Genomic DNA, 27,910 nt, shown 5'->3' on the forward strand with positions numbered 1-27,910 from the left:
TGACTCTACTGCTCATGCTGTACTTTTCATTTCCATGACTTATTTATTTTGTAACTGAGAGTTTGTAATCCTTAATTCTCTTACCTATTTCATCCACCTCCCTCCCCACCTCAATCTGTTTGTTCTCTGGATTTAGGAATCTGTTTTCGTTTCCGATTCCACATAGGTGAAATCTTGAGGTATATGTCTTCCCTGACATATTACAATTAGCGTAATACTTTATAGGTCCATCCATGTAGTTGCACATGGCAAAATCTCATGATTTTTTATGGTTGGGTACTAATCAACTATTGTGTATATGGGCATGTCTCTGTGTGTATACATACGTACACCACGTCTACTTTGTTTTCTTTTTTCCATCAACAGAAATACATTTTTATTCCAACTGTTTTTATTGTGGTAAAAAACATACAACATAAAATTTACCACCTTAACCTTTTTTTCCCTTCCTCATGATGGGTATTCTTAATCACCTTTAGCAATATCACACATCTTCCCATCCATCTCCCATGTGATAATCATTGGTTTGTTCTCTGTATTTAAGAGTCTTTTGGCTTGTCTCTTTTTTCCTTTGTTTGCTTGTTTTGAGTGAAATCATAGGGTACTTGTATTTTTCTGGCAGGCTTATTTGCCCAGCGTCATACTCTCTAGATCCATCCATGTTGTTGCAAATGGCAAGATTTCATTCATTTTATAGCTGAGTAATATTCCACTGCGTATCTATACCACCTCTTCTTTATAATTTCATCTTTTGACGGGCACTTGGGCTGCTTCCATAATGTGGCTATTGTAAATAATGATGCAATAAACCCAGGGGAGCAAACATCTTTTCAAATTAGTGTTTTTGTATTTTTTTAAGTTGATTTATTTTGAGAGAGAGTATGTGAGCAAGGGAAGGGCAGAGAAAGAGAGAGCGAGAGAGTGAGAGAATCCCAAACAGGCTACGTGCTCAGAGCAGAGCCTGACATGGGGCTCTATCTCCCAACTGTGAGATCATAACCTGAGCCGAAATCAAGAGTCAGACACTTAACTAAGTCACCCAGGTGCCCCTTAGTGTTTTTGTATTGTTCGGGTAAATACTCAGTAGAGGAATTACTGTATCATATGGTAATTCTATTTTTGTATTTTTTGAGAAACATCCATACTGTTTTTTCCACAGTGGCTGCACCACTTTGCATTCCCAACAACAGTGTAAGAGGGATTCTTTTTCTCTACGTTCTTGCCAACACTTGTTTCCAGTGTTGTTGATTTTAGCCATTCTGACAGGTACAGGTGAAATGTCATTGTACTTTTGATTTGCATTTCAAATAGTGATGAGTGATACTGAGCACCTTTTCATGTGTCTGGCCGTCTGGATGTCGTCTTTGGAAAAAGGTCCGTTCATGTCTTCTGCCCATTTTTTTAACTGGATTCTCTGTTTATTGGGTATTGAGTTGTGTAAGTTATTTTATATACTTTGGATACACACCCTTTAATGAATATATCATATGCAAATATCTTCTCCCATTCTGTAGGCTGTGTTTTAGTTTTGTTGTTTCCTTTCCTTACAGAAGTTTTTCATTTTGATTAAGTCCCAATAGTTTATTTTTGCTTTTGTTTCCCTTGCCCCAGGAGACATATCTAGAAGAATGATGCTATGGCTGAAGTCAGAGAAATTACTGCCTCTGCTTTCCGCTAGGATTTTTACGGTATCAGATCTCACATTTAGGTCCTTAATCCATTTTTTTTTTTTTTTTTTGGTACACAGTACAAAAGTGGTCCACTTTCATTCTTTTGCATGTATCTGTCCAATTTTCCCAACATCATGTCAAAGAGACTGTCTTTTTTCCCATTGGAGATTCTTGCCTCCTTTGTCATAGATTAATTGACCATGAAATTGTGGGTTTATTTATGGGCTCTCTATTGTGTTCCATTGATCAACATATCTATTTTTGTGCCAGTACCATACTGTTTTCATTGCTATAGGTTTATAGTATATTTTGGAATGTGGGCTTGTGATCCAGCTTTGCTCTTTATCAACTTTGCTTTCGACTATTCAGGGATTTTTGTTAGCATTATTTTTCTATTTCTGTGAAAAGTACTGTTGGTATTTTGATAAGGATTGCATTAAATGTGTACATTGCTTTGGGTAGTACAGACATTGTAATTATATTGATTCTTCCAATCCATGGATATGGTATATTTTTCCATTTGTTTGTGTCATCTTCAATTTCTTTCATTAGTGTTTTATAATTTTTGCAGTGCTAGTCTTTTGCCTCCTTAGTTAAGTTTATTCCCAGGTATTTTATTCTTTTTTTTAAGTTTATTTATTTTTCACAGAGAGAGAGAGAGAGAGCATGAACGGGGGAGGGTCAGAGAGAGGGAGACACAGAATCCGAAGCAGGCTCCAGGCTCTGAGCCCTCAGCACAGAGCCCGACATGGGGCTCGAACTCACAGATTGTGAGATCATGACCTGAGCCAAAGTCGGACGCTTAACCGACTGAGCCACCCAGGTGCCCTAGTATTTTATTCTTTTTTGGTGCAACTGTAAATGGGACTGCTTCCTAATTTCTCTTCCTACTAGTTTGTTACTAGTGTATAGAAAATCAGCAGAGTTCTGCATACTGATTTTGTATCTTGCAACTGTACTGATTTCACTTATCAGTTCCAGTAGTTTTGTTTTTGTTTTTTTTGGATTTTTTTGGCAAAGTCTTTATGATATTTTATACATACTATCATGTTATTTGCAAATAGTGACAATTTTCTTTTTCCTTACCAATTTGGTTGCCTTTTATTTCTTTTTCTTGTCTACTGTGGCTAGGATTCCCACTACTACTTTGAATAAAAATGGTGACATTGTACATCTCTCTCTTGTTCCTGTATTTAGAGGAAAAGCTTTCAGTTTTTCACCAAGTATGATGTCAGCTGTGGTTTTTCCATATATGGCACTCACTGACATATGTTCCCTCTAAACCCACTTGGTTGAGAGTTTTTATCATGAACAGATGTCTACTTTGTCAAATGCTTTCTTCCATCAATTGAGATAATTATGTACTTCTCATTCTTCCTATTGGAAATCTGGTGTTTCACATGGATTGATTTTTGAACACTGAGCTGCACCTTGCATCCTGGGATAAATCCCACTTGATTGTGGTAAATGATCCTTTTAATGTATGGTTGAATTTAGTTTGCTAATATTTTGTTGAAAACTTTTGCATCTAGGATGCCACTTTTGATTTTTCTAGTTCACTGGCTCCACTTCCTCATGCTCCTTGGTTCTTCCATCTCATTATCTGAACTAAACTTGGGAGAATCTCAGAGCTCCATAGACTGTGGTCTGTTCTCTATACTCAACCTTCCCTGGTGTTCTTATTCAACCCAATGCCTTAATAATTACCATTTTTATACTGATGATGCCCACATTTATATCTCCGGCTCAGTACGTCAGACTTTTACATTGCTCTTGTACATAGCCATCTTCACTTGGTAGTCTGATGGTTTTCACTAATATATTCCACTTGGAAGCCTAAAACTTAAAATGGTCCAAACAAAAATTGATGTGCTTCCCTATCTATCCCAGAATCAGCAACATGATTTTCCCAGTTGTTTCGGCCAAAACTTGGAATCATCTTAGTTTGTTCTTTTCTCCTCCCTCTCTTCCTCTATCTTCAATCACTCAGAAAATACCATTGACTTTACTTTCAAAATCCATTCCAAATTCAACCACTTGTTAACTACTTCCAAGAAGCATTGGCAAAAGCGCCCAAAGATTAAGTCCAGGACTTATTGTCTGGTCTAAGCAGTCACTATCTCTCATCTAGATTATTGCAACAGTTTCTTTCTTCTCCCTGCCTCTACCCTATAATCTATTTGCCAGCCAGATTAATCCTGCTAAAACTAACAAGAATCTATATCATTATCCTATTCAGAACCGTTCAATTCTTTCTTAAATGTGTGAGAAAAATATATCATGTAATCTATTTTCCACTTCTAATCACAATTCCAAACAATCTACATACTTCTACCTAATTAAAAAATACAGCTAGATTTAGAAAATCTACTGTTGGTCCTTAGAGACTTACTTCACTATATCAGACCTATGATACTTGCAGGCTTACTTCTTGTATACATGAGGCAGGACAGAGTAAAGGCTTAGGGAATAGTCCTGAATCTGCTACTTGCTAGCTATGTTATCCTGAAAAAATTACTGAACTTCACATCTTTAATAGGAATAGGAAGACATTTCCCAAAATATAGGCCTAAAAATTAAATAAGATAATGTCAAGGTAAGTAACCTGCATAGCATCTGGCTTTCTTTACAGTACATAGTCAAATATAATCAAGGACAAAGCATTTTAAGGTCTTTATTACAAAGTAATTGAATCTTTTAAACATTAGACAAACATGCCTAAATACCATTCAGAAATCATTTTATTTTTATAGGAAAATTCAGGATGTTGAACTGATAATTTAAAAAGATGATATTCAGGAACCTGTACTAACATATGACTTTTATCCATCTCTTTAGTCATTAAAATCACTTCAAACCCAGATACTACAAAAGACTTCAGGATTCAATAAAGGAGAATTCATTTGATAAATTTTTACTGAGCAATTATTACATACCAGGTATCAACGCAGGCAATGAAGACCCAGCATAATAAAACAGAAAACCAAAAGTCCAAAAAACTATATTTTCATGACTTACACATTTAATTGTGAGAACACAATTTGTCTACCAAAGTAAAACAGAGATTATTAGCACACACTAAAAGCCATAAAAGCAAACACAAAAATAAAAGCACAAATCAACATTCCAAAGGTCTTATGCACTGACCTTAGAAATAGTTATCTTTCATGGGGTGCCTGGGTGACTCAGTTGGTTGAGCCTCAGACCCTTGACTTCAGCTCAAGTAGTGATCTCATGGGTGTGGGAATGAGCAACACCCCCTTCCCCACACTGGGCAAGGAGCCTGTTTGGGATTCTCTTTCCCTCACCCACTCCTTCTCTCCCTTCCTCCCTCCAAGAAAATAGTTACGTTTCATTTATGGTGCCACCCAAAGTAATGACTTAATCCAACTAAAAATGAGCTAAGGTGCATGATTTTTAAACTGGTCTTAAAATATTGTATTTAATGCACATACTTTCAAGATCCTCTCAAAGAAGAAACATCAAGTAATGTTTCTTTGCAGCTTTAGCATGGTATTAATTTACATCACTTCCTTTTCTGATTTTTTACTAATTCTGATAAGGGAAATATTAGTAACTAATGGTAATTTCATCCTGAATATATATTAAACATATAAGCACAATGCATTTACAGAATGCTACTCAAGAAGAAAATCAGCATGGTCTCAGATACTGGATACATATCTACAGAGATCTACTCTACTCTGTAGAGTTTTTCTACAGAGATCAAATGTTTTAGCAAACCATGAATATAAATATTCTTCACTTGTCCAGTCCATTGAACACTTTATATAAACCAAAATTAAAGACTGGTTCATAAAAATTACTGTATCAGAAAGTTCATTACCTTGATATCACTTACTTAAAGGCCACTTTATTCAGAAGAAAAATTAGATGATTTGAATTTTGCATAGCATAATATAAATAAATAATATATATGAATAGGACTCATCTTAATTCCAAGCAACATACTTGAAAATAAAAATTAAGGGGTGCCTGAGTGGCTCAGTAGGTTAAGCGACTGACTTCGGCTCAGGTCATGATCTCATGATTGGTGAGTTCGAGCCCTGCATCGGGCTCTGTGCTGACAGCTCCGAGCCTGGAGCCTGCTTCAGATTCTGTGTCTCCCCCTCTCTCTACCCCTCCCCTGCTCACGCTGTTGTGTCTCTCTCTGTCAATAATAAAAACATTAAAAAAATTAAAAAAAAAAAGAAAAATTAGTATGTTTTAATACAATGGTTCTAATACCTCTTATCTAACCGTTTCAGAAAAGAAAATGGAAATTAAGCTAAATATAGTATAGGTCAGTAGATTAAAGGAATCTCATTTCACTTAACTTTTTCCAAAATTCTTGGGAAAATGATATCAGTCATTCTGCTCTTTCAATATCTCAAAACTGTGTTGGTTTTGAATAATCATTACAGGGTCCTGTTATACACTGAAATATTTTGACAGTAACTGGCTAGTATGGACCAACAGTTTGTTGCCGGAGAAGGAAGCTAGTGTGATGAAAAGTACACTGAACTTAGAGTCAAGGGTCTAGGTTTCTAGTGCTGATGAACAGAATAGATATTAACAAGCGAGTTGTTAATCTTGGTCAATTCAATCATTTGGGTCTCAGTTTCCTAATCTATAAAACAAAGACACTGAAAGACACATTTCAATCAAAATGCCTGAGTGGAATCTCTATCCTGGATCTGCCACAGGTGTGACCTTGAACAAAATTACTCTAAGCCTCAAACTGTTCAACTGGAAACAACTATTTGAGTTGAAAAAACAAAATGTGAGAGGTGAATTAGGTAATACACGTGAAATAGTATCAGGCCTAAAACCCAGTAAGCACTCAATAAATATTATCATTACTATTACCATTAATTATTTCAAAATTTGAAAATTCCACTCTCAGTTATGACTCACAAATGAACACAGTGGCCATTGAGTTATGCCTATCGGTAGTCAATTAGCAGATTATGTCTGGGTTAAGTTCTGTCAGTGACTAATTATTTTTCTTAAACTTCCAAGCTGATATTAAAATTATTTGCCTTGGAGCAAAAGCAAGCTCTAAACAACCAACCTGTTTGATGAACCTGAACAAAGACTGTTTCAGTTAAATGGGCTTTGGAGCAAAACCAAATATTAACATAAGCAGAAAACAAAAAGTTCTTCACTAACATATCTAAGCCAGGAAATAACTCTTTCAAATACAATAATACATAGGAATCAAATTAGTTGTTATTTCTCCCTTATTCATGGATTATCTATCTGCTTTGGCCTGTAAGTTCCTTGTTGGGGAAAAAACCGAAAGTGTACTTAAACCAATCCTAGAGAGATATAAGTGGTTTTAAACTCTGATCATTTTTAAAAATGTAATTTATTGTAAAAGAATCATTAAGACACCAAGAAAATGGCAAATGCATGAAGTGAAGATTTGATATTGTTGAGTGTTATCCAAATGGCAAGGTGTCTCAGTTCAAGGTCAAATCCCAAAAGTGCTATTGGTCCTTTCACTTTAAAATACATGATTGCAGGGGCACCTGGGTGGCTCAGGCAGTTAAGGGCCTGACTCCAGCCTAGGTCATGATCTTGCCACTTGAGCTCGAGCCCCACATCAAGCTCTGTGCTGACAGCTCAGAGCCTGGAGCCTGCTTTGGATTCCGTGTCTCCCCCGGTCTCTCTCTCTCTCTTTCTCTCTCAAAAATAAACATTAAAAAAAAATTAAAATACGTGATTGCATCATGAACCCAGAACTTGTCAACTTCTAGAAGAAACAGTGCAGGGATTATCTTTTAGCATCTTATGTGAATTTTTTCTGCCCAGTATTTTCAAGCAGTTTGACTCAAATGGCATGTAAATTTCCTTTCCGTCCACTTTTTTCCCCACTTCTTGCACATATTGTGAAAAATTACCTTTGTGAATCCTTATAGCCCTTTTTAGTCCCTTATGTAGTACTTCCTAGTACCAGCACAATAGACACTTAAAATTTAAGAAAATCTTTTAAGTAATAGACTCTCAATTGCCTAGTATATGATTCTTACTCTTTGCAAAAGAAGAATTGCGTTAGCAAAAAAAAAAAAAAAAAAAAAGGAAGCCCAATTTATTATCAACATAAAATAGGATGAAAATATTGCATTTTCTTTGACAGCACTATCAAGAAGTCAAAAGAACTGCCTCACTAATTTAAAATTTTTGTCTATGAAATTAATCTTGGCTATTTAAGAGTTTGCAGTAGAAGAAACAATACTTTCCTGATCAAATCCTATGTAGAATGAGGGGCCCATTTTTTTGTGTATGATAGAATCAACCATTTTTTTAGTATGTCGTTCTAAGTAAATGAGATGGTATTTCCAAATGTGTATGTTAGTTGGACTGCAGTAATGATATCCTCATCCTGAGTCTCCTTTGTGTGCTAAGGTACACAGAATATGATAATGGAATGATCTTTGGTATTTCTTTTTCAGTTTCTTTAAGGGAATATTAAATCCCAGGAAAGGAATCTTTTGAACCATTAATTTTAACACTAAATAAGATACTGTACCTTAACAAAAATACTTAAAGGCATCCTATGACCTTCCCTGCATGATATACTATAATCCTGCTTGAGATGGAAGCAATTAATTGAGTTTCTAGTAAAAACAAAGCGTGAGATAAGGAAGGCAGGTAGGAAGGCAGACAGAGCTCTGTTTAGCTAACGGCAAAAGGAAGTATCCTGGGTCACCACTGTTACCGTACAAAACAAACTGAAATCCCAAGGTACTTATCACTCTGACATTGGAATACAAGACTGCCGAATTTTTTGATAGTTACACATTTCTAAACTTTTCCTTAGGGATTGTCTTTTTCGTCATCAGCTTACATCAACTTTTCTAAGGTAGCACTAGTTTTTGCTAGGCTGCTCCACCAAATGACAGATGGGATACAGATCATAGAATAGCTAAGCTGAGTCCTTCTGGATTTGCCTGAAAGAAGAGATATAAATAGGTATTATCTACATCTAGGTGGTAAAGAATGCCACTGTGTTTGATTTCTCCAGAGGCTACACTTACCTCATGCTTGAAATTCCTAAGAACTTCATTAAATATTTGGCCTAAACTAAAAAATAATTACAACAGACATAAAACAGTTCATGTAAACAGTGATGAATCTGTTTGCCTCTCAAAGTACTGAATCTGACAGCTGTTAGCAAGAAGCTCCCACTCTCTCATTAACTGAAATTTTAGGGCATCTTTCAGCCCTGTTCCAGTCGAACTTACTGCGTGACCAGTCGTGGAGTGTGAAACCCATACCTGCCCCAGCCATATCAGTTTTTGTTTATTTGCATATCAAAAAGCCTGACCTCTTTAATGTAGGTCAGCGATTCTCAAAAGGCGTGTGCATGACACTCACCTGGGATATCTGTTTAAAAAAACAGATTCTCGCCCTCTCTGTCTTCTGTGCACTGGGAGCAGCTCTCCTGCCACAGCCCCTCATCCCCTGAAGATGTATACCTGTGCAAAGTTCGTCTCCTCCCCCTTCTTGGTCAGGAGCACCTCTTAGCTGTTGAGCCGATCACTGTCTGCAGTGGCACTAAAACCACCAGAGACACTGACAGATGAGAGCCTCAGCAGCTGGGCAGCCCCACGTCCCCTGACCTCACTTATTCCTAGCCGCGGTTTCCAAACCAGCGCTGCTTCAAGGGACATCGACACAGCAGCCAAGTTCATTGGGGCTGGGGCTGCCACAGTTGGGGTGGCTGGTTCTGGGGCTGGAATTGGGACTGTGTTTGGGAGCCTCATCATTGGTTATGCCAGGAACCCCTCTCTGAAGCAGCAGCTCTTCTCCTACGCCATTCTGGGCTTTGCCCTCTCGGAGGCCATGGGGCTATTTTGCCTGATGGTGGCCTTTCTCATCCTCTTCGCCATGTGAAGGAGCCATCTCCACCTCCCATAGGTCTTTTTCCCGTGTCACGTCTGCCCTGTATGTTCCTTTTCCTATACCTCCCCAGGCAGCCTGGGGAAAGTGGTTGGCTCAGGGTTTGACAGAGGGAAGACAAATAGATACTGTATTAATAAGAAAAAAAAAAAAAAAGAGATTCTCAGACTTCCTATGTGGAGATTGTAATACAATAAATAGGCCTCTGGTAGTACCAGAAGTTTGCACCGTTCATGAGCTGAAGGCCATTACTATACATCTACATTTTGTAAGAGGCTGTATAGGAAGAAGGGAATGCGTAATTCTTTAAAAGTTGTCAAAAAGGCTAGGTATGGAGAAAAAAAAAATCTTACTAGTGAGAAGTTTGGTTTCAGGTAATAAAAGAGTTGCTGCATATCCACAGAAAACATCTTTCGAGTAGGAAGGGGTTTTGTTTCTGCAAACAATAAGGAATTGCTGTTTCAAACGTAGTCATTTAGCTCTAGGGATGTGAGCCTGTAACAAGGGTGCAGGAAAACTACCTGATGCTTGTCAGGTAGGTGACCAACAGGTGTTACCACAGCACAAGTGTAAACTCAGATTTCAATCGTCTGGTATTATGGGATATTTTCTAGAACACTAAACAACACAGGGTAAAAGTTACAGGGAGTCAGAAAGTGAGCCTGTTAAAACCAAACGGTGGGCTAGCACCTCCTAACTGGGGTCTTAAGAAAAGTTGACATTTTTAGAATAACTGTGGCCTAAGGCTACAAAGGGTGTGCTTGGTCCTACTCAAACCCTTCTCCACAGAGTTGTGGGCTCTGATAGCAGAGTAGACAAATCTCTCCCATTATGAACTTGACCTGAATTTACAGAGTCAATGAGATGGTAGTTCATATACTGTAAGGTAGCAGGGTGGGGGCGGGGCAGAAAGTAACAACAAAACAGAATTAAAAAAAAGCAGTCAACCCAATACTAAGGAAATCCTAAGGAGAATATGCTGCAATAGTTCATTATAATTGCCCCTTCTTAGAACGTCGACCAATGAGAACATAGAATGCGGGGCTGGAAAACTTCTAGGGTAAACATAAAACAACCCTAAGCCCCAGACACTAGTGAGAGCAACTGATGTTGGGAAAGGCACCTTTTACTTTTTGAACAGAACTGATGATATGACCAATGAGATAAACCTCTCATTTGTACTTTCAAAATGTTGAGAGAATAAAAATATAGTAAGACTGTTTCTTCGAAGCATATGGCACAAATTTTAAAGATCCTGTCACTTCTAAGTAATTTTAGGAATTAATATTTTGTTGACGACACATTTCTCAGCTTACTACAGTTTTCATTTCATTCAGTAACAAAAGAAAACTTGAAACGCTTAGTGTAATTATTCTCAAAGAATTTTCTTTTGTAACTAAATAAAATGTTCAAAAGAAGTTATCTGTTAGAATCTTCAACATTTTAAAATCCAACTGGATAGCTTTTAATGTGAGATACAATGAATACGTAAATCTACAATGTAAAAGCTTTGGTAGTTCCATCAAATCAGGTATATATGCTAAGTACGATCAAAATGTATGTTTTTTTTTGTCTTTTTATCCTCAAAAATAAGCAACCGATAAAGAAGACTAATACTCCCAAGTCATTCTTATAAAAGTAATCCAAAATGCAAGAACAACAACGACAATAAAAAAAAAAACTAACGTAGCTTACATTTTACATCTTACTCTGTGTTAAAAATAAAATCACTCATTTTTATCACCAAATATTTTGGCCCTGTGACTGGTCTAAGACATGTATTAGGAACAGAGCTTCTCTGTGCCCTGTTCCAGTTTTGCCAAGAAAGTGAATGCTTTCCCCTAGGAAAGCAATTTAACTTCTCTGTAGTTTATTTTTCTAGCACGGATCATTTTTTGTTACTTACGAAGCTATATTATGTGATAAAAAAGGGGTTATTATCAAGCAAAGTCTATAAAAGGCATTTAAACAAAAAATAAACAATAATCACTCTTTTGAAGCAAAGTTTCTTAGACTTCCCTGCTTTTTTTCATGTGTCTATGAAAATGGATGTCCACATCTCCATTCTTAGTACTCCCAAGATCATTCTTTGATAATTCTATACATGTAAGCACATTGACGTGGATGACAAATGCTTTGGGTGGCCAGACAATTATTCCTTAATAATGAATCTTTTAGCACATCTCTGTTAAATCATCCTCGGATCATTATTTGTACTTTGTATTTATTCATGTTGCTGCCTCACTGATTGCAGTCTGAGCAAAATATTGCTGAGTCTGAGTCCCATTACATCACGCTGGACTACCTGCTATGACAGTTCTTCTAGTCTCGTTCTTCAGAAAGCTTTGGTTTATATCCTTGGAACTTAAATTGTCTTAATAATGACACTTTCTCTGAAGTTTCCCAATTGCTTTAAAAGTCCAGTGTCATCCATTTTCTCCATATGTCTAGGACCACTGCATTTTGATGAGTGAAACTGGGAAATCACTGCCTCTAAATCTTTGACATCAGAGACTCTATCTTGACATTTGATATGAAATATAGTACAAAGGTATGATAAATGAGACCTGTCCAAGAAATGAAAATGAGACTGATAAGGATTCAGGCATTAGGCCCATATAACACATTTGACAGTAACATGGCTTTGCAGGCCTTGAGAATGGGTTTAACTGATGATGGATGTTACTGGCTGAACGTGCTAATCTGCCAAATGAGACATTAAATTCTTGGTTTAATTTTCCATTTCCTTCAACTTACTATTTGAAGGCTACAAATGATCAACATTCGTCTTTACTCAGTGTACTATCATGTGAATTCAGTTATGTAAGAAGTATTTTGCATAAAACAAGCTGCTATACAACTTCATGTTCTACTATAAAAACCTTACAGCACCAACCACAATAATCTTCAATAGAAGTACCACACTCTAATTGTTGGCAGCAATGGTTCCAAACCAGGCTGCTAGGTTTGAATTCGAGTTTGAGGGATTGGGCATGTTATTTAATCAACCTATGGGGTCAGTTTCTTCACCTATAAAACTAGGTTGTTGTAAAAATTTAAAGCTTTTTAAAAGGTATAACAGTAAGCCTGAAGTGTTAGCTATTACTGTTCTTGTATTCTGCCAATATTTACTGAATATCTAACATGTGATAGGTACATTTCTAGGCACTTGAGGTAAAACAGTTAACGGAGCAAATATCCCTGGCCTCAAGGGCTTACAGTCATGGGGGGGCGGGGGGTAGGAAACTGGAAACAGGAAACAGGAAACTGGAGGGAGATAGACAAGAAACAATGTATAAATAATATAAAATAAATTGTACACTAAGGACAGCAGTTAGCCATACCAATCAGGCAAAGGACAAATGGTCAGAGCAAAAGCCTTAAGGTAGAAATGTGTTCAAGGAAGGTCCGTGGGTTGGCAAGGACTTAGATTCCACTGTGAGTTCTGTGGGAAGCCGTAATAGGAAGGTTTTGAGCAGAAGAGTAACATGATCTATGCTAACAACAGACTATAATAGAAGCACAGAGACCAGAGAGAGGTTACTAGAGTAATCCAGACATAAAGCGTTGATAATTTAAAGAAGGTTGATGGCAGGTGTTTAAGAAGTGATCTGAACCTGGATATATTTTGAAGAAAGAAGAGTATTTCTTATTTCCTTTGTGTTTTTATGTAAGAGGAATCTGCAACTATAAATGATAGAATGAACGGGTAGTAAAATGTAGTTCAAAATTCATGGTAAATATATACATTCTAGTATTTACAATGATACATGCATAGGACATTTACATTCATTTGTGGAAACAGGAATTTAAAACAAAGTCTACGGATTCAGTTATATGAGTTTATTAAAATAAAGAGGTCACTAAAATGGTAAACCTACTTTAATTACAAAAGAGATATGTTACACTATTCTATTCTCCTTTTTTCTCTTAAATGATTCATACTTTTAAACCCAACAGTTCTGTATGAGACCTCTTTCCAGTCACATCTATATTTTCACCTTTTATTAACTATGAGCTGTATATATTTATTTGAGTAATCCCACTTGAATTCCCTAACACTTTAAAATATAGTCAAATAAATGTCAATATTCTCCACACAAACTAATTTATCTTTGCCAGACTTCCAAGCTTCTATGAGTAATACAACCACTCTTCTGATCTCCATTTCAACTTCAACATCTGTGCCTACATGAATCACAAAGCCAGTGAATACTTCCTATTCTATATCTGCCATGTATCTATTACTTTGACACAACTAATTCTGTCTGAATGCTTATCATATCATGCTTGGATTATGGGCTTTCTAATCTTTCCTCTCTAATCTCTCACTTCTAGATAAATCTTCCAAAATCACCACTTTGATCAGTGTATTGCTCACAGACCTTTGAAAATTTAAAACTGCTGAGAGGCCTGGGCAAATGAGCCAGATACCTTTGAGTCAATCAGTCCGTCAATACAACAAATGCCTATTCAGTACTTAAGAGTAAAAGATACTATACCTCATAAAATGAGAAAAACAAGTAAATACAAAAGAAAGTACTTTGGCTCAAAAGGAAAGAGTGTATGTGCACAAAGAGATATGTAATCACACAGGCCAAAGAGAGCGAGAGCACGGTGCTTAGCACTGAAGATTTACTAGACCAAGATTTGAAATCTGTGCTGGAGTTACCTCCTTTGTAAATGGGAATAATGTATCTTTCTTATTGAGAAATGCCACAGGATTGAACATCATAAATCAGTAAAAGTAGCTACTAAGTTGCATGGCATTTAATAAGGACTCTATAGTTTTGGTTATCAATTTAGCTATGTGTACAGTGCCTTTCAGTGAAATATAAAAGGCGAAATTACTGTATATAAACTGGAAGAGAAAAACCCCGAAAATGGCTAACTGCAAACAGGATCCCTAGTTCAGTGTATTTTACGTTAAGATGAGTTACAGATATTGGAAGATAATTTTTTTTTATTTTTTTTTTATTATATGAAATTTATTGTCCAATTGGTTTCCATACAACACCCAGTGCTCATCCCAAAAGGTGCCCTCCTCAATACCCATCACCCACCCTCTCCTCCCTCCCACCCCCCATCAACCCTCAGTTTGCTCTCAGTTTTTAACAGTCTCTTAAGCTTTGGCTCTCTCCCACTCTAACCTCTTTTTTTTTTTTTTTTTTCTTTTTTCCTCCCCCTCCCCCATGGGTTCCTGTTAAGTTTCTCAGGATCCACATAAGAGTGAAAACATATGGTATCCGTCTTTCTCTGTATGGCTTATTTCACTTAGCATCACACTCTCCAGTTCCATCCACGTTGCTACAAAGGGCCATATTTCATTTTTTGGAAGCTAATTTTGAACTGGTGGAATGTAATAAGGAGATCAACAGAGGATGGGAAACAAAATCGTTTATCTGATCTTACTGGGAAGGGGTCTGGAGATAGGCAGATCACACACAATTTTTCTCACATTATTTCTCTCTTGTTCTCTCTCTCTCACCTCCCCCTGCCCCCCCGCCGCCGCCTTCCCTTCTACCTCCTCCATATATAAAATCATGCTTTAGTAAACAAAATCTGATCCCAGCCCCTAAAAATACTATGCTCATTTCCACCTCTCTACAGATTCCTAAAGCACCAAGGAATGAGCTTTATTCATTTATTTATTATTATTTACTGGTTAACCAAAAGTCACCTTGATTTTAAGGCAAACTCAAATTCCCTATCTTTTAATAAAATTTTCCCCAAGAATATTGCTTGGGGTAATATTTATTGCTCTTAAACTATAATATTTATTACCTATAATTTTAGTGTTGTTCACGTGAATTTTAAGTCCAGAATCCTATCTGTTTCAGGAAAAAGGATATATTATTTATAGGATACAAACAGAAAACATTACTTTAAAAAAAAAGAACAGTGTTCAAATACTTTGACATATTTTAAAACAGTTTAAATATAAAATACATTAAAACCTTAGAGTAAAATGATTATAAGAATCTGTATATTTAGTGTATTCAGGAATTTAAAATAAAAACCTAGAACATCTATTGACAATTTCCTGTTTTGTTTTTTAAATGTTTTTTTAATGTCTCTAACACTGAAGTTAAATTCCTCAAACTGGCAAGAAGAACAGTTAAACTCTGATCTATAGAAATCTCAGAGAAAAAGAGTGATGATTTAAACAACTACAGTGAATGTCATTTAAAATTAATTAAACTAGGGTTTACTGTTTTTAGATTTATAGTGAGTTCATTAAATAATAATCTCAAAGTAAGCATTTTTTAAAAAGCTAATTAGATTTTTAATAAATATTTGGTGGTTATCAGTATGCACTATAACCATAAAACCTAAAAAGTAGTTTTCATCAGCGATTTCAAAAGTGCATTCCATCATTAGTAATTAATGCATTACTTGTATGCACTTAACCCATTAAAAAAATTTTTTTTAACGTTTATGTATTTTTGAGAAGAGAGAGACAGAGCATGAGCAGGGGAGGAGAGAAAAAGAGGGAGATACAGAATCTGAAACAGGCTGCAGGCTCCGAGCCTCAGCACAGAGCCCAATGCGGGGCTCGAACTCACAGACCGCGATGTCATGACCTGAGCCAAAGTCAGACCCAGGCGTCCCCACTTAATCCATTTTTATGCATAAATCAGTTTTGTTGTATAGACTTCTATTTTTAAAACACTGACACTTTCTTCGTAGATTTAAAACACTTATATTAGCTTGCAAATATCAAAATTTACTTTCACTTACTGAGTGTGATCCTGTTAAGTATACCTACTGTAAACACTAAGAGTACTTCTCTTCTAATTGTATGCTTTTTCTTTTCTTTTTTAACTGGCTAATTCGTAAGAGAGCCCTCAGATTTGTCCTTTATCAGAAATACACAGGAGGAGGAACAGGGCATTCACAAATTCTCCATTGGGAAAGCACAGTCAAAACTTGTTTTAAATTACACATTTATAACTTTGGCGCTTTTCTGTACGCAAAATATAAATCAATACAAAATGGAGGTATTATTTAAAAAATATTATTTGGAAAAAATAGGCAGAAAAAGTGAGTCCATCATACTATCGTAAATTATTAATAAAACTGTGATTATACTGAAAGAATAGTTAGCAGGTAGAGAACAAAAAACTATCTGTTTACCGTTCATGCTAAGAAAGAAATATAACCTGGGGCACCTGGGTGGCTCAGTCTGTTGAGGGTCCAACCCTCATGGGGCTCTGGGCTGACAGCTCCAAGTCTGGCACCTGTTTCAGATTCTGTGTCTCCCTCTCTCTCTGCCCCTCCCCCACTCACAGAAACAAACATTAAATTTTTTTTTTAAAAGAAAGAAATATAACCTAGGCTTTTATTTATTCAGTACTGAAATATCTGCTCTGGATTCATACCAGATGCTTTAAGATACCTCACAACTTTTCATTAGTATGGTTACTTAAGAATCAGTTTGTTATCAACTCTAAAGCTTCTGATAGGCATTTCCAGCAGTTATAATTTACCAGGCATGACTAAACATATAGTATCTGTATTATAATGTATACATTTGAAGTAATGAAATAGTTTTATGGTTGAAGAACCTAAGGTGGCTATGTGTTTCATTCCTCTATCTTTGGTGACAGCATAACTTCCTTCCAACAAACTTGGGTTTCAAAAATGAAAATTTCAAAACAAAAGAATTCTGTATTTGCAATACTTTTTATTTACATAAATTGACAGGTTGATTATTCCAAAACCTTTATAAATGTGTTTGAGGTAAAGGGCTACAACAACAATTGTGTTGTCACACTCCCAACAATGGAACATAGTTAGTAATGGTAACACCCAGAATATGAACTCTGTACGATGCGCTGTGCACTTGAGGTACTTTCTCAAAATGCCTTATGTCCCCAGTGAGGATATCTATCCCGCACTCAGCAAGCGAAGTCGAAGTACTGAAAGTTACTCTTAACCGTGAACACCTGCTAAAAGCTTCAATGAAGAGCCACTTTCCTTTAAGGCGCACTTTCGCTGGAAGTGCCTTTAATCTGCAAGACATTAACATGAAATTTGTAGTCCATTAAGCACTTTCCAAATGAGACCAAGTGCTTGAATAAGTGACTACAAGTTTTTATGAGAAAACTTTTTAACAAATGTTTTTATGATGGTAATGCTCTCTTATGGGCTGAATTGTGTCACTAGACCCCAGGTCCCTATGTTGAAGTGCTAAACTCAAGAGCCTCAGAACGTGACTGTATTGGGAGACAAGGTCTTTAAAGAGGTTAAGTTAACATAAGGTCATTAGGGTGAGCCCTCATCCAGTATGATTGATGCCCTTTTAAGCGGAGGAGATTAAGATACAGACATGAACAGAGAGGGAGGACCACCTAAAGACAAAGGGAAGGGAAGAAAAGAAAGCCATTTATAAGCTACAGGGAAAGGGCTCCAAAAACTCCCCACTGAGACCTTATCTCAGACTTCTAGCCTCTAGAACTTTGAGAAAATGGGTAGCTTAAACCACAAAATTTTAATCTAGGGTACTTTGTTATGGAACTCCTGGCAAAATAATACATGTTCCAAATGACAAAAATTAATTGCTAGTTTTCTTAACATCTTTGAATCGTTGATTCTGATGGTTGAAATTCTCATGGTCAGCTTCCTTTTGAAAAATAATAGCAACATTTTTTTTTTAATGTTTGGATTTTACTCTTAATACTTTTTTGTTGTTTAGGGCATGAGCAACAACTGTATTCTGTTTATGGTTTATTTTTACTGAATTATAATTGGCACACATTATATTAGTTTTAGGTGTACAACATAGTGTTTGATATTTTTTATACATACATTATGAAATGATCACAATAGGTCTACTTAACATCTGTCACCATACAATACTACAGTATTATTGACCATATTCCCTATGCTGTGCTCTGTATCTCTGTGAGACTAATTAAAAAAATTTTTTTTTCAACGTTTATTTATTTTTGGGACAGAGAGAGACAGAGCATGAACGGGGGAGGGGCAGAGAGAGAGGGAGACACAGAATCGGAAACAGGCTCCAGGCTCTGAGCCATTAGCCCAGAGCCCGACGCGGGGCTCGAACTCACGGACTGCGAGATCGTGACCTGGCTGAAGTCGGACGCTTTTTTTTTTTTTTAATTTTTTTTTTCAACGTTTATTTATTTTTGGGACAGAGAGAGACAGAGCATGAACAGGGGAGGGGCAGAGAGAGAGGGAGACACAGAATCGGAAACAGGCTCCAGGCTCTGAGCCATCAGCCCAGAGCCTGACGCGGGGCTCGAACTCACGGACCGCGAGATCGTGACCTGGCTGAAGTCGGACGCTTAACCGACTGCGCCACCCAGGCGCCCCTCTGTGAGACTAATTTTATAATTAAAAGTTTGTATTTCTTAATCCCCTTCATCTGTTTCACCCTATTCCTCTCCCCCCTTCCCCTTTGGCAACAACTAGTTTGTTCTCTGTCTCTGTAAGTCTGTTTCTGGTTTTTAGATTCCACATATAGGTGAAATCATATGGTATCCATATTTCTCTGACTTTCTTCACTTTGCATAATACCCTACAGGTCCACAGATGTTGTCACAAAGGCAAGGTTTCATTCTTTTTTATGGCTGAATGATATTCCACTATGTATATACACATCTTCCTCTATTCTGCTACTGACGATCACCTAGGTTGCTTCCGTTATCTTGGCTATTGGAAATAATCCTACAGTGAACATAGGGTGCATATCTTTTTGAATTAGTGTTTTTGTTTTCTTTGGGTACATGTGCGCAAGGAGAATATCTGGATTCCAAGGCATTTCTAGTTTTAACTTTTTAAAGAACCTACACACTGGTTTTCACAATTTCTCAATTTACATTCCCACTGGCAGGGTATGGAGGATTCCATTTTCTCTACATCCTCACCAACACTTGTCATTTCTTGTCGTCTTGATAACAGCCATTCTCACAAGTATGAGGCAGTATGTCATTGTGGTTCTGATTTAAATATCCCTGATGATTAGTGATGCTGAGCATCTTTTCATGTGTTTCTCGGCCATCTGTATGTCTTCTTTGCAAAAAGTCTATTTAGGTCCTCTTCCTATTTTCTAATTATTTTTGTTGTTACTGAGTTGTAGGATTTATTTATAAATTTTGGATATCAACTCCTTATCAGATATATTGTTTGCAAATGTCTTCTCCTATTTTATTAACTTTAAATGCTTATAAACACAAATTATACCTATTACACATATGTATATATTTTCTACAAGTGGAGATATACAGAAAAGCAATTGGGAAGATCCATATAAAACTGTAAACCAGTTACCTGTAGAACAAATTTTACAAGTTGATAGGAGAGTAATGAAAAGGAGGCTTGTATTTTTTTATATAGTTCTGTATTTTTTTTTAATGTTTATTTATTTTTGAAAGAAAGAGAGCACGAGCAGGGGAGGCAAAGAGAGAGACAGAGGATCCAAAGCAGGCTGTAAGCTGTCAGCACAGAGTCCGATGTGGGGCTCGATCCCGCAAACTGTGAGACCATGACCTGAGCCACATTCGGATGCTTAACCCACTGAGCCACCCAGGCACCCCTACAGTTCTGTATTATTGGAGTCTTTTACATTGTTTACAAAAAAGTATTTTTGTATTCTGTGAAGAGCAGCATGGTCTTTTAAAGAAAGGCAAAAATATTACTTCCTGCCATTGAGTAGTTTTAGAATATTCTAGAAAAATAAGAATTGCCTGCAAATGCTGTAGGATAAATTAAATTTTAAAAATGGCTGAAAAACGTCCACCTAATTCAACAACATGGAAATACCTGGTGAGCTTGGTGAGTGTGATTTTCGTGGGTACAGGTGCCAGGCTGAAGTGAACTAGGGAAGTAACTTCCGGGGCACAGGCAACTCTTTTGGTATCTCACACAGGAAAGAAGATCGCCTAATGAGTGTGAAGACTAGGATACAGGTGTAGTAATAAGAAACTTTAGGAGCAAACAAGTGTAGAATACATTAAATGAAAACAAAACTTTATAATTGGACACAGTATTTTATGGGTAGCAGCCAAATAGAGCTAGAGCTTAACAGGAATGAAGACTGGTAAGGAGGATACGGTTGAAGAAAAAGAGCCTGGAGATTCTAAAGAAAGATCGCTTTTAGTGTCCTTAGGAGAACAGTTAAGTCCTTTAAAGAGGCTCATGGAATAGGAAAATACAGGAGAGATCCAACAAAATGGATAAGGAATAAAGATCAGAATAAGCAAAAATAAGAGAGTAGAAGAAATTGAATTCAATGAATAATTTCAAGTTTGAGATCTTGGTTTTGGAATTGTTACAAGTCTTGATGAGACGTCAAGTACTAGTTCCCAAATGAGCAGTTTAATTGGAATGGAAGGGTAGGCTATGGAATTTAAAAAGAAAAATGATAATATGAAGGCACTGTGCTCAAAGAATTGACAGCATGGGTGTTCTCAACAAAGGGACTTTAAAAACTTTTTTTAATCATATCTGAAGACAGAAGAATGAATTAGATAACCTTTAAAAGTCCTTTAAGACCTTCTAATCTTACTTTTCAAAAAAGTTACTATGTGATTGTCTTCAGTATTGTAAAAAAAAAAAAAATAGGTGACACTTCCAAAAAGGAGTATAAATGACACAAAGATTCTAAGAAATAAAAATGTGACATCATTTACAGAAACTGTGCAAATCAACTTGGAGGGTTTTTCTCTTGAAAGCTGAGCAATTATAATTTATCCTTCTTAACTGGAATATATCATATGGCAGCTACTGCAATGTTCTATTTAATAAATCATAACATTATGTATTCATAGAGTTAGTTTCCTGTTTATGATTTCCTTTCAGTTCCCAAAAATATAGTGAAAATCTGACTATATCAAACTGGGGGGAGAAGAAAGGTATACATTTTAAGACAGATTCTTAAAGAGTAGAATAACTCCAATTGTCAAGTAAAAATTTTTAAGTGGAAAACTTACTTCAGTAAACAAAATATATTGGCAATTAGTAACATCCTTATGGATATAAATAATCAAGGTTCTATCATTCGCTAAAAGATATTTGTTGAGTAAAGTAAATAGAACTCAGATAAAACTCTGCAGTCTCAGTTGGCTTAGTAAAACAGGCCTGTACACTAGGCACAAATCAACAACGGTAAATTTTTCTCAAGAGGATATTAAACTATCATAAATTCCTAAATTAACAGTCTTTGATTAATGCTGAAAGCAAGTTAAAAATACAGCTATGTACCTTTTTTTTGGGGGGGTGGGGTCTAAAACCTAGTAACATCTTTCCTAAGCTATGCTTTTGGTTTAGAAAAAGTAAAATAAATTATTAATGGCACATGTACTATGAAATTATGCTTATTCTCTCAATCGTCCAAATAATGTCTGAGAAAAAGGGCAGAATATTCTGTGCCTATTGGACTAACAATGGAATACTACAAGAGAAGGGGGAGAAATATAACCTGAGAGCTTAAGAAGTTAAACACAGAGGAAAATCTTAGATGAATTCTTCAGAAGAAATTTTTCATAGCCTCTTGTTACAAAGGAGGGCAACTGGTAGGGAGGGGAGACAACAAGACAACAAAGTGGGGAAGAAGAAAAAGTTGGTAGTAGTTTGGGGAATAATGTTTATTATGTCTACACTACCAGAAGCAAGGCTGGACTTTGGGCAGAAGTTCTTCAATTTAATGTACAGAAAACCCAGGAAAGCCTTGGGCAGGCGGGTGGGCAGCTTGAAGTGGTAGATAACTTAGTGATTACAGAAGGGTATGGAGTGGCTTCTGGAATGCAGGTTGCATTCCGATTCTTGATCTGGTGGTAGTTATACGGGTGTGTTCTTTTCATGAAAATTAACTAATCTGCCGACTTAGGATTTGTATATTTTTCTAAATATATGAGATGCTTCTGTAGAAATTCCACTTCCACTCAGATAAACAAAACCAGTATAACCTGGGAATCATGCTACAAAGGTCTGCTTCTGCATCCTATTTTCTGCAATCTTCATTTTATCAAATACCCTGGGGAGTCTATGCAGCCAATAACCAGAACGTAACTGGAAAAACAACAGTTCAGAGTTTCGAAAGTAATTTCTTTATCAGCTCAGCAATGCTTTTGCTCTGCCATAGGCATTTCTGGGTAATTCAATGAATCTGCTGATTTTAAATCCTTTTACTCCAGTTGTCCAGAAAGCAAACTGATCACTGACTATAGAATGAGGGCTCATTTTAGGTCAGAACTCACTTCCATCCTTACTCTTTTATCATATCTAGGTTTTAAAAACTACCAGGTCCAGGGGCGCCTGGGTGGCTCAGTGGGTTAAGCGTCTGACTTCGGCTCAGGTCACGATCTCATGGTCCGCGAGTTCGAGCCCTGCGTCGGGCTCTGGGCTGATGGCTCAGAGCCTGGAGCCTGCTTCCGACTCTGTGTCTCCCTCTGTCTCTATCCCTCCCCCGTTCATGCTGTGTCTCTCTCTGTCTCAAAAATAAATAAACGTTAAAAAAAAAATTAAAAAAACAAAAAAACAAAAACTACCAGGTCCTGTGCTAGATAACACAAAAATAAGAAAAACTGAGTTTTTGCATTCAAGAAGTTTATAATCCAGTTTGAGTTAGTATATATTACCTAAAATATAAAACAAACAAAAATTAAATGGTAAGTAGTAGCAAACAAAGCACTATAAAAAGAGGAAGAATGGACAAACAACATGTTTCTTGGAAGGTATCACAAAAGCTAGATAAAACCTGAAGTAAAATTTCAACAGAAGACAGAAGAATGAAACATTTCCAGAAAGGGCAGGTCGGGGGAGCACTAAGGTGAGAAATAATAGTCTTATACAGGGCTACCAGGAAGGAAGTAGAGATGAAGCTAGAAATGTGGGTTGTCACTACATTTGGAGGGGCCTTGGCTAAAAGGCAGAGATAACTATACCTTACTTTAATTTCAGAGGCATGAAGAAGTCACAGGGGACTTTGACCAGAAAAGAGATGTAACTTGGGAAGCTGAATCTGGAAGCCATCAATTTAACGGACTGCAGCAGGACCAAGACAAAGGTGAGTCACCGTGCTAGTATCATAGTGACTGTGAACGTAGGCTACACAGGTGGCCAGATCTAGGTTCCACTGCAACTCTTTGACCGAGCTGCTTAGTCTTTCTGAGTCACAGTTTCCTCGCTTTCGACTAGGAGATAATAGCGACTACTTCATGTAAGAGTACTGCACAGACTGAAGGAGGTAACGCAGTAAGCTCCTAACACATTAGAGGCAATTCGTCAGCATCATTGTCATCATCACCCATTTGTTCACATGGCTCATCGCTTTTCCGGTGCTCTTAGGTATGGTGTATTTAGATGGCTCACGTGAGTTGCCTTGAACTAGATTCTGATGAGGGGAATAAAGGATAAGTCAGAAGGAAAAAGAAAATGAAGGCATAAAACACCAAGATGACAGACTACCCAGTTCAATATGCCAAAGGAGAACTGGGAAATACAGGGAGTAGCCAAAATATACAGAATCCAACTTCTCTAGTAATGCTTGTTCTCATCATCTCATACTTCGATTTGGGCAAAAGCTCCAGATTGGCTTTCCTCCCTCTAGTAAAATACCCGAACTGTACCCAGCTGTCAAGTTAGCATCACCAAAAAAAAACCCCAAAATCAAACCAAAACAAACAAACAAACAAACAAACACCTCCCTCTTTTCAATGGTAACTAACCAGTCAGCTAAACAGGTAACGGATCTGCCTACCTTGACCTTCCAAGATAGATTACGTTGGCTGCAATGTACCTTTCCAAACTTAATACAATCTAACGTTTGGCCTCCCTGAGGCTATCTTTCCTATATATATAGCACAAACTACTTTCATTTCTGCCTTCCCATCTTAACATATGATCACCTATCATTTTGAGTGTTTTCTAATCCTCTTTGAACCAACTTAAATATGACTTATCAAATCTAAATTAAGTACCATTTTCTCAGTGAAGCTTTTCATAGCACTCCACTCCACACAGATGTTTTCCTAATCTGAAACTCTCAAGTATTTATAAATCAGAACCACTAAGTTTACATTTGGTCATGCTCTGATTTGAATTGTTTTCCACCTCACTTTTATTAGTCTCATGACTACAAATGGTTTGTAAAGTTCTTGAAATAGGATCATGATTATGCATATTAATCTCCAAAGTACACAGCATAATGCTAGACAGAAAGCGTTGCTAAATAACTCCTAATTGATTGTTCAACCACATGCTATATCTAAAATATCAGTGTTCTTTCCATCCCCACCCAAAATCCTAGTTATGGCATACATGATCAACTTGTCTCCCAAGCAAATCTGAAAATCATCGCAATCCTCTTTTTAACTCTGCTCATTTTACTACAAATGAAGTTCTGTAATAATCAGTCTATAGTCACTACCACACTTTTCTTCAACTGTTGCCTCAATCTCCAAACTAGTCTTTCAACGATTTCATACGTCACTTTCCTAAAACACGTATCTGCCCGTGCAGCCCAAAGGCTGATAGGCTCCTGGGAGCCCTGTGCCAATTAACTGTGTCAGCATCGCTTGAATGGTACTCAATTACTCTCTTTCCTCTAAATTTATTACCCTGAACCTTCCAGTAACTTTTCATGCCTCTATGCCTTTAGGCATTTTCTTTACTTGATGCTACTTTGCCCAGTGTAGTGGGGGTTGAACAGTGAGTCCCAAAATTCATGCCCACCTAGAAATTCAGTGTGACATCATTTGAAAATAGGGTCATTGCACATGTAATTAGTTATGATTGAAATCATACTGAATTAGGGTGGGTCCTAAATCCAAGGAGAGTATCACTGCAAGAGACAGAAACACAGAGAAGGTGCTTGTGAAGGTGGAGGCAGAGATTGGAGTGAAACAGTTATGTCATGGAACGCCAAGGACTGCCACAAATCCCCAGAAGCTGGAAGAGAGGTGTGTGTGTGGCGGAGGGGTGGGGGCGGGGGGGTTCTCTCTCGGAACCTCCAAAAGAAACCAAGGCTGCCAACATCTTCATTTCATACTTTGGACTCCCAACTATGAGAGAACAGATTTCTGTTGTTTTAATCTACCTAGCTTGTGGTACACTTTGTTATAGGAGCTTTAGGAAACGAAGACAATTATCTGCTTGTCAAAATCCTAGTTCAACTTAAAGGTCTGGGTCCTTCCACTTCTCCTTCTTCTCCTCCTGAAGATGCATCCGGGCAGTAAGCTGCTGCCACCTCTTTGCTCCCATGAAAACATGTCCAGCCTTACATCTGTCTGCCACTGAGTTGTATGGTCATTGTCGTTTTCCCTGTACATCTGAGAGCATACGAAGAGAGAAAACGGACCCATTTTTCTTTGATTTACAGTGGCTAAGGGTGCTTGATACAATAGATGGTCAAGAATTACTTGCTAAAAGTATAGGTTTTAAAAAGATAACAGAAGCCATTCATCTTACACATTTTTGTATTATATTCAACACTGTCATTACAGTGCTTGTCACCGAAGTTCAGATAGGAAGCAGAAGCCCAACAACTTTAACCTAATTTCAGATTTTCTTAAACCCTAAACTTAAAGCTTTTGAGAGTAACTTGGCAACAGCATTTTCCAGTTGTATCTGCATTTCCATTAACCTATTACCTAGTTCACTTAGTCTTTATAGGCACTATGAAAGCAGAAGCTGAATCCCAAAGTGATTAATACCATCTTATATAAAATTAGATTAGTTCAAAAGACTTTGGAGAAATGTAAGTGTAGCTGACATTTAATATATTATTTTCAGGTGTAAAACAGTGATTCAACAATTACATACATTACCAAATGCTCACCACAGTAAGTATAGTTACCATCTGTTATTACACAAAGTTTTTACAGTATTTTTGTATCTTCTATGCTGTACCTTTCATCCCCGTGATTTATTTTATAACTAGAAGTCTGTATCTCTTATCCCCTTCACCTATTTCGTCTACCCACCACGACTCTCCCAACTACAACCACCAGTTCTATATATTTACAGACTTTTTTAAATATGATACTAAACAGTGTGGTAAAACTTGGAGAGACTTAATGATGCAAAAGGAAAAAAAATCAGTATTCAGAAAAAAAATGGGATTCTAAAACTCCTTAAATCTACTTCTTTTACAGTTAGCAAATGGTGATTTATAGAATTCCTACGACTGAATGACCAAAATTAGCATTCTTCTAGTGATCATTGTTTTTAATGTTGCTCTGGAAGCCCGAATCCATTTCATGAGTTTACTTCCAAAAGGACAAAATAGTGGAATAAAGAGCAGAATAAAGTTGACAGCTTAATATACACTTCTCTAGAAGAGCTTTAGCTTCCTAAAACGTTGAAACTGCTGTAGAATGATGTTCAGAATATGTTCATGACCACATTTTTGCATAATCAAGAGTTCAATATGGTTCACACTTCATCTGTACACAGGCATAATTGTGATTTTGTTTTCAAGTTCTGAAATATTCATCACCACTGTATTATGATCTTTCTTTTACTATAGAGTACATTTTAATACAAGCAGCATGAAATTGGCTATACTACGTATAAAAACATTATAGTATTATCTTTTCTCCACTCCTGCAAACATAATTTCAGAATGGAAGCTTGTACTCTGACTTCAAAGTTGTGAAGAAAGTCTGAAAGTTAACTTTCTTAATTAGCCTACTTAAGAGTAAATATTTTAATACCTAATAGAATGTCTTTGTTAGATTATATATTACGAAAAACCTTTGTTCCATTTCCTGGGAAAATTACCTCAAAATAGAATGCTGTTCATGAGAAATAACGTTTTCCTCTTTCCCTTTGCTCCCTTAACTGACCTACTGATAAAATAAATACAAAGAATAATATTCCAGGCTCTAGCAGCAGATATATAAACATACATCAAGACATACCACAAATATATACCTTTCACAGTCATTATTTACTGAAAATTCAGGGAGCGATATGTACTACTTTGCTATATCAGGAGTCCTGAGAAAGTAGCAGATATTGCTGCTGTCTCTACAGCACAATCTAGTTCAATCAGGTACAAAAGATCACTGTTTCTGTTAGACTCATTATGGGAACTGGGGAGAGACTCAACCATGTACAGTAGGATCACCCTAAAAGAGTACATTTAATTGGCATCTAAGCCACAAATTAGCAACATACAAGAAAAGAGAAGAAAATGGATGCCTTGAATTTGATCTCTGTTGAGTCCTATCACAGGGATTCAGGCTTTATGAGTGAAAAAGGGAATATGGAGTTTTATCTGATTATAAATAAGACTTAGAGCATAAAGAGGGAACGGCAGCAGAAAGAGAAGCTATTTCTAAGATATCTAGGAAAAACCCAAC

The 27,910-nt window shown here is 36.8% G+C and overlaps 1 protein-coding gene and 1 pseudogene across 9 annotated transcripts in view; one reads left to right on the plus strand and one right to left on the minus strand.

Moving 5' to 3' along the window:
• The window catches only part of TUSC3 (tumor suppressor candidate 3), a 289,103-nt gene that overhangs the window by 56,758 nt on the left and 204,435 nt on the right, over positions 1-27,910 (minus strand). The window lies entirely within an intron of this gene.
• LOC123586257 lies at positions 9,084-9,735 on the plus strand (annotated as a pseudogene).

The sequence above is a fragment of the Leopardus geoffroyi genome, chromosome B1 (genome assembly GCF_018350155.1).
Source record: "Leopardus geoffroyi isolate Oge1 chromosome B1, O.geoffroyi_Oge1_pat1.0, whole genome shotgun sequence".
NCBI lineage: Eukaryota > Metazoa > Chordata > Mammalia > Carnivora > Felidae > Leopardus > Leopardus geoffroyi.